Source organism: Microtus oregoni, unplaced genomic scaffold (assembly GCF_018167655.1).
Source record: "Microtus oregoni isolate MIOR12 unplaced genomic scaffold, Mior012 000019F_ref0000042, whole genome shotgun sequence".
NCBI lineage: Eukaryota > Metazoa > Chordata > Mammalia > Rodentia > Cricetidae > Microtus > Microtus oregoni.
Genome location: NW_024543078.1, coordinates 23,393,706 through 23,402,661, shown reverse-complemented (window position 1 = coordinate 23,402,661; position 8,956 = coordinate 23,393,706).

Below are 8,956 nucleotides of genomic sequence, written 5' to 3'. Positions count from 1 at the left end.
GAATGATGTATGTGGGATTAGAAAGGAGAAACAAAGCTGGCTCCACACAACCTGCTGGTTTCTGCAGTGTATCCAGCTGTGATTTTCTGTGTGGTCCCCATTTGGTATGAAGAGGAGCTTCTTTGATGAGGGATGGTAGCTGTACTTGTCTGCGGATATAAAGATAATATTAAAGATGGAGTCAGGAATTATGCTGGTTTAGCAAAGTGGTAGTAGTCGATTCTCGTCTAAGACCCATGGCCTCACTAGTCCTAGGAAGCTGACTAGATTTCTAGAACCAGGCATGACTTCCATCCTGCTGAATGGGATGTAAGTCCATTGGTTACTGCCAAGACATAGGCGCCACTACTGAGTCTTTGCAGATGTCTTACCATGCTGGCCATCATTGTAGTTCTTCAATACAAAGCTAGATAGGTCTGTGAAATGCTTCACTTCCTTGGAAGCTTGCTAGTATTTTCTGATACTATGGAAGCCAGACCTCTTTCAAGTTAGATCCAACTTGTATAATCAAGATCCCATGTCTTACGTATGCTATCTTTTCAGCAATAGAGAATCGTTTCCAATCCTTGAGAGGTAACTTAAAGCTCCATTCATAGTCTATATTGCTTTGGGGGAGTCATTTGGACTAATTTAACCAACTATTCATAAAGACATTTCTTGTAACTTGTTTTTGTTGATCTATGTCTCTTGTAAGGAGCATTGTTATCACAAGTGACATAACTCTGCGCACACACACACACACCACATACATATACAACTTTATATACACTTCTGTACATTATGCATATTATTTTCAGTATATAATAATAATAATAATAATAATAAGATTCCTTACGGCTTTATCAAGCAGCCTTGGTGCTATTTGCCCCTCCCTCCTCCCTTCTTCTATTTTATTGACTTCCCTCCTCTCTCCTCAGTGAAAATCCCTCCCCATTTTTCTGTTTCCCCTTCATATCACCTGTAATTTGCTATTCTTCTCTCAAGCCGCCCCATCCCATGGTCCCTTTATATTTTCTTAGTTTCTATAGTTACTCCATGACACGTACTCATGTCTGAAGACTGGAGCGAAGCACTGCAGATGAGAGAGAATGTGTTTGTCTTTCTGAGTCTGGGTTACCTTACTCAATGTAATATTTTCTAGGTCTATTCATTTACCTGAAAATTCAATATTTTATTTTTTATAGCTGAGTGATATTCACACACACACACACACACACACATGACATAACACATGCACACACACACACACACACACACACACACACACATTGAATTTTCAGGTCCTACATCTGTGGCTCAAAGAACCTCATAGAAGAGAGGATGGAATGAGTATAAGAGCTAGAACATCCGAAAGTTATTTTGTGACTGACTCTTTTTAGAAATGGCTGTATAAACAGGACCTGAACAATGACAATGTTAACAGATATGCTAATACTGAAGGAAGAAAATCTCAGGATCTTACCCCTAGACAGAACAACAGACAACTGACCCATTGAGACAGGAAGATATAGCCTCTCAGGGCTGAGCCCCCTGGTTGGTCAGCCCTGAAACCACATACACACAAATAACAAAATGAACTGCTCAGGTTGTACTTACATATTTGCCCGTGTGTGTGTGTGTGTGTGTGTGTGTGTGTGTGTTTGTGTGTGTATGACAATTATAATCAAAATAAAAGAGGCTATGAGTTAGGGGTCATGGGAGGGGCTAGAGAGAGGAAAGAGAAAATGAAAAGTGATGGAATTATATTTTAATTAAAATGTAAAAATCTTTTATTTATTTATTTATTATTTTCATTGAGCTCTACATTTTTCTCTGCTCCCCTCCCTACCTCTCACCTCCCCTTCAACCCTGCCCCAAGATCCCCATGTTCCTAATTTACTCAGGAGATCTTGTCTTTTTTTTTTTTACTTTCTCCTTCCCATGTATATTAGATCTATGTATCTTGGGGTCCTCATTGTTGTCTAAGCTCTCTGGGATTGTGATTTGTGGGATGATTTTTTTGTTTTATGTTTAGAAACCATTTATGAGCGAGTACATGTGATAATTGTCTTTCTGTATCTGGGTTACCTCACTCAAAATGATGTTTTCTAGCTCCACCCATTTGCCTGCAAAATTCAAGATGTCATTTTTTTTTTCTGTTGTGTAGTACTCCATTGTGTAAATGTATCACATTTTCCTTATCCATTCTTTGGTCAAAGGGCATTTAGGTTGTTTCCAGTTTCTGGCTATGACAAACAATGCTGGTAAGAACATAGTTGAGCACATGTCTTTGTGGCATGATTGAGCATCCTTTGGATATATACGAAAAAGTAGTATTACTGGGTCTTGAATAAGGTTGTTTCCTAATTTTCTGAGAAATTGCCACACTGACATCCAAAGGGGTTGTACCAGCTTGCATTCCCACCAGCAATGCAGGAGTGTTCCCATTACCCCACAACCTCTCTAGCATAAGTTGTCATTAGTGTTTTTGATCTTGGCCATTCTTACAGTGTAAGATGGACTCTCAGAGTTGTTTTGATTTTCATTTCTCTGATGATGATAAAATGGCTGAGAAAGAAATCAGAGAAACATCACCTTTCACAATAGCCACAAATAGCATAAAATATCTCATAGTAACACTAACCAAATAAGTAGAAAAATTGTATGACAAGAACTTTTAATCTTTGAAGAAAGAAATTGAAGAAGCCACTACAAAGTGGAAAGATCTCCCATACTCTTGGGTAGGTAGAATTAACATAGTAAAAATGGCAATCTTACCAAAAGCAATCTACAGATTCAATGAATGCTTTTCAAAATCCCAGCAAAATTCTTCACAGACCTTGAAAGAACAGTACTCAATTTCATATGGAAAAGTTAATAACCCAGGATAGCCCAAACAATCCTGTACAATAAAAGAACTTTTGAAGACATCACAATCCCTGACTTCAAACTCTACTACAGAGCTACAGTACTGAAAATATCCTGCTATTGGCATAAAAACAGACAGGAGGACTCATGGAACCAAATTGAGGACCCGGATATTAATCCACACACTTTTGAACACCTGATCTTTGACAAAGAAGCAAAAAATATCAAATGGAAAAAAGAAAGCATATTTAACAGATGGTGCTGGCATAACTGGATACCAACATGTAGAAGAATGAAAATAGACCCATATCTATCACCATATACAAAACTCAGGTCCAATGGATCAAAGATCTCAACCTAAAGCCAGCCACACTGAACCTTATAGAAGAGAAAGTGAGAAGTACACTTGAACGCATTGGCACAGGAGACCACTTCCTAAATATAACCCCAGTAGCACAGACACTGAGTATTACTCAGCAGTAAAAAACAAGGACTTCTTGAATTTTGCATACAAATGGATGGAAATAGAAAACACTATCCTGAGTGAGGTAAGCCAGACCCAAAAAGAGGAACATGGGATGTACTCACTCATATTTGGTTTCTAGCCATAAATAAAGGACATTGAGCTTATAATTCATGTTCCTAGAGAAGCTAAATAAGAAGGTGAATCCAAAGACAAACACATAGGCATCCTCCTGAATATTAACCTTCATCAGGTGATGAAAGGAGAAAAAGACAGAGACCCACATTGGAGCACCGGACAGAAATCTCAAGGTCCAAATCAGGAGCAGAAGGAGAGGGAGCACGAGCAAGGAACTCAGGACCGCGAGGGGTGCACCCACACACTGAGACAATAGGGATGTTCTATCAGAAACTCACCAAGGCCAGCTGGCCTGGATCTGAAAAAGCATGGGATAAATCCGGACTAGCTGAACATAGCGGACAATGAGGAATACTGAGAACACAAGAACAATGGCAGTGGGTTTTTGATCCTACTGCACATACTGGCTTTGGGAGAGCCTAGGCAGTTTGGATGCTCACCTTATTAGACCTGGATAGAGGTGGGCGGTCCTTGGACTTCCCACAGGTCAGGGAACCCTGATTGCTCTTTGAGCAGATGAGGGAGGGGGACTTGATCGGGGGAGGGGGAGGGAAATGGGAGGCGGTGGTGGGGAGGAGGCAGAAATCCTTAATAAATAAATAAATTAAAAAAAATTAATAAATGGAACCTCTTGAAACTGAAAAGCTTCTATAAAGCAAAGGACATCGTCAACAAGTCAAAAGGACAGCCTACAGAATGGGAAAAGATCTTCACTAATCCTACCCCAGACAGAGAACTGATCTCCAAAATATACAAAGAATTTAAGAAATTGGTCATTAAAAGAATAAATAATCCAATAAAAAAAATGGGGTACAGACCTAAACAGAGAATTCTCAACAGAGGAATCTAAAATGGCTGAAAGACACTTAAGGAATTATTCAATATCCTCAGTCATCAGAGAAATGCAAATCAAAATACTTTTAAAAGAAAAAGAAGAAAAAAAGGAAAGAATGGAGAAATTGGTCCATCTACTAGAGCAGTGGTTCTTAACCTGTGGGTCACGACCCCTTTGGGGAGGTTGCATGACCCTTTCACAGAGGTTGCATATCAGATATCTTGCATATCGTATATTTACACGATTCATAACAGTAGAAAAGTACAGTTATGAAGTAGGAACAAAAATAGCTGTATGTTTTAATACAGCATGAGGAGCTGTATTAAAGAAAGAGGAAGGGGAGAAACAAGCTGTTCCAGGTGAATGCACAAGAGCCTCATGTGTCAGCCACTACACAGCACTTCTTTTTATAAAGACTCTTTCTCAGGAATTGCCTTATAAGGAGACTCCATATTTGGAATCAAAGGCAGTGGCTCATATTCTGTGACTATCATAAAGAGGTTTGTGCAAAAGGCATATTCTGTCATCAAGAGATTAAATATACTGTAACTTGTGAATGTCTTTAATTAATTCTTTCTAATCTTTAGTTTTCAGAAGATGATCCAAAAGAGCATAAACCTTGGAGAAATGAAGTCAAGATCACACAGTTGCTTAGCCATATCAGAGCGGAACAACCTCAGAGATTGCAGCAGTCAGGTCTAGGCTCACGCATCAGCCACACAAATAGTGAGACTCCAAGAACTTTCCTGGGGGAGTGGACTGCTAGCTCAACCAACAGGAGCCAGTAGATGTTTTGGGCCCAGTTATCAATTTATATCTCTTCTGTTGATTTCATCTGTGAGCAATTGTCTCCTTTTTGTAAACACCAAGCATGATTTCAGTCTTTTTCTCTGTAGAGTTTCAGAAATCCCATTGAGACAAGCTAGGTTCGGAAGGCTCTCAATTTTATTTTCTTTTTTTTTTCCAAGAAAAAGATGTCTAAAGAAAGAAATATGGATCTGATGTAAAAGATTGTGGGACTGCTGGGTTTAAATCAGGAAGCAAGCACTTAGGTGTTGACTACACTTCATGTTCTGAAAAATGTCTGCTCATTTTTTGGAAGAGTTGGAGGTTGTTTCTAGGGATGTAAGTGACACTATAAGAGACCTTTATCAGAGACGCAAGAGACCAATCAGAGAGCAAACCAAGAAGCCCAAGATATCTATGTTCAGAAAAGGCAAATCCTCCAAGAACAGCAGTCATTGCCCTAGAAATAACTCTCTGTATTTTAACTTTGTAGCTGTCACTCATTTGTCCTAACTCAGGTGGGTGTCACATGTAGCATACTTCTAGCAGCACACAGGACATGTTAACTGTGTGCCAAGTGTTATACATTTTCGCTCCAATACTTATGATGACCCCTAAGGTAAATGGTATCTTTGAGTTTTCAAAAAGAAGGGATGTATGACCACAAAGAATGACACTGATGGCAAGTGGCAAAAGATGAATCTGATTGCTGTATCATTCTATAAGAAAACATCATGACATGTTACAGAGATCAGGATACGACACAGTGGGGTGTAGTGATGAAGGCGAGCAGGCCTGGATCCCAGCTAGCTTACCGCCAAAATAACAACACACATACTGTATTCATTTAAACACTGCCTGGCCCATTAGTTTCAGCCTCTTATTGGCTAATTCTCACATCTTGATTAACCCATTTCTAATAATCTGTGTAGCACCACGAGGTGGTGGCTTACCGGGGAAGATTCAGCATGTCTGACCTGGCAGCTGGCTCCATGGCGTCTGCCCCCATTGCGGCTGCCTCACTTCCCTTCTTCCCAGCATTCTGTTCTGTCTACTCCACCTACCTATGTTCTGACCTATCAGGCCAAGCAGTTTCTTTATTAATTAACCAATGAAAGCAACAGATAGATCGAAGACACTCCCACATCAGTGGGTCCCTGTTTGTCAATCGTTAAATGCACAAAACCTTTTGAAGACAGCACACACTAGAGACAGTCACAGCACAGGGGGATGGTGCTTTCACCTTGGCAGTGGAACCAAAAGTTGACCGTCTTGTAGCAAAACAGATCGCCTTGCAACAATTATTTTATTGTGTCCCGTGGTTTCTGTGGGTCATGAATTTGGGCACAGAACAGTTGGAACAGCTTGCCTTTCCTGTACATTGGTTAGAGTCTGGGACCATCTGTAGATAGCTTTGTTCACAAGTCTGTCGGTTAGACACGGCCATTCACCTCTCTACAAGGCTGCCCGGCCTCAGAGCACTTCCTTCAGAATGCTTCAGTGAAAGTAGAGCATGCACACTTCAGGTCCACACATCTCTGCAAAGTTTTATGAAGAGCCACAGGGATGCAGTGGTTTCTGAGGTGACAGTAGAGAAGTTGTCACCAAGCAGAAGCCGCCTGTGTGCCTTCACTCCAACCCGCAGATCCAGAATAGCCATTCTGATTGTATCTATCTTAGGAGTTCCATTTTCCCTTTTTAAACTCTCTTTGCAAGCATTCTGACACATGCGCTCTTTTGTGCCTAGCTTCTTAGCTTAAAATTCCATGTCTTACCGTGACTCAGAGTGGAAGTTTCCTCTTGTTCATTGCCGTGGAGTCCATACATTAAATACAGTACAAACATAACTTATTCGTTCATTCTTCTCTTCACTTATTTTTTTAGGTTTTGTTTTGTTCCCTTGGGACTGCTTTCTGTGATTTTCAGTTGCTTAGCAAGCCTTTCAGCAGTGTGCAGACCTACCAAAATAAACACCTGTAGCTTTCACCGAACTTATTTCCGAGTAACTGAATATAGTCGAAGAGTCAATTGACTGTGATCTAGGTCCCCCTCTCCCTCCCCCTTGCTAAGCCTTTATCTCTGGGTTGAATTCAGGCTCTTTCACAGGTTAGTCAAGCACTCCACCACTGAGCTACATCTTCAACCTAAGTATTTCTTTTATAATCACAGTGTTGCATCTACTACAGTCACCAGCCAGATGTGTCCAGTTCTATAAAGCAGACAGTACATGGTCTTCATGTCAGAGAAACTAGCATGGCTTTAGTAACGAGCCAATAAAACACAGTGGGTCTGGATATTTGCTAAATTCTCCACATACAGTTTTTTCTGGTGATTATGTACTTGACGTCATGTTAGTATATATGGGAAATAGGATCTCAACCCTTATAGTGTTTAAGGCTAGAGAGTAATCGCAGGGGAGCTCTTTCAGTGTCTAATGGAAGATCTCAATGAAAGTGTCTAAATGGCTTTGGTTATGATAGACCCCAATTTCCTCACATCTTAGTAGGAATGAGTATGAACGTCCATCCTGAAGTCTTTCAGCCAACCATTCTGGACAAGAACGTTAACAGTTGGGAAGACTGAGCTACTAGATGTGGACATAGCTACAGCCATAAATCTAGAGTGCGCCTGGGCCAATCTCAGTCCTCCATGCCTTCTCCCTTCTAAGATGGGGTGGTCTAGTTCCCAGGATTCTCAGGCCAGCTGTTCTACTGAAAGTAGAGTCTGCCCAGAGTTCCAGCTCCCTTGGCCGAGAGATGGATAACTGAACTTTGTTCCTCATTGCTGTGCTCAGTGTATGGCTGTGGCTGTTCTAGCTCTAGCAAGCTTCTTTTCCTAAGAGCTGGTCCCTGTTTTTGGTAGTTTCAGCTGCTGGCTGGGGTCTTATTCCAAAACAGATGGACCACCCAGAACCATGACAATGTCGGCTTTCTGACTCCAGGCATCTCCACTGTCTGGATGCCACTGCTGTTCCATGTCCTCTAGTTCCAAATCCCATTAACTGCCTGCAAGTGCTGATGACGGACTATTCTCCTATATTTCTTTACGCTGGTGGCCACTGCTCCCATGGGTCTGCTAATTCAGATTGGGTAATAATTCCAACACAACTCTGTCTTTTCTACTGCTGCTCAGTCCTCAACAACCAGTTGCTAAGTCCCACCATGCCTCTCATCAAAGCCCTCCAGAAATGTGACAACCATTTGTCCCTGGTTATTAATCCCGGTTTTTATTGCCCTGTGATCTCATAGACCAGTGTCTGATACTTTGCCTATTCACCTCTTCTTATTTTCCCACAGCAACAGGGATCTTTCAGGACAGTTCTCAATTCTCATTGTGAACTTTTGCCTTTGTTGTCTCCTCTGAGGTCCAACAGAGAGCGAAGTCAGCCCATGTGGAGAGCCTGGGTCCCTTCACTCTGCTAATATGTGTGGACTCAGGTGAAGAGTGCCTTTTGTTATGACTCGGTTTCCTAATCAGAAAGATTAGGGGTCAATGATAAGGCTTATGGTTCCTTTGAGTTCACAAGTTTATTGACAACTATTCAAGTAGATTTTCCATCTCAAATGTCCATCAGAAAATACTATCAGTGGGCAAATGTCCTCTCCAGATTTAAATGAAGTATATCCCCAAGAGACATCTATTCATCCTTTTTGGTATTTATGTTCATTTTATTTATTTTTCCCCTTTGTTTGCTAAGATAGCATCTTTAGACTAGGATGGCCCTTAACCTGGCATACAGCTGTCTCTGCCTAGAATTATATGCATGTATATACATTGAGCATTAACAATTTACTGTTTAACAGTTACCTGGCTTATGGGGCAAATAGATGTGATCTGTGGGCGGGCTTCATTATGTCTTAAACATTCACAATTATTAGAGAGTTTAT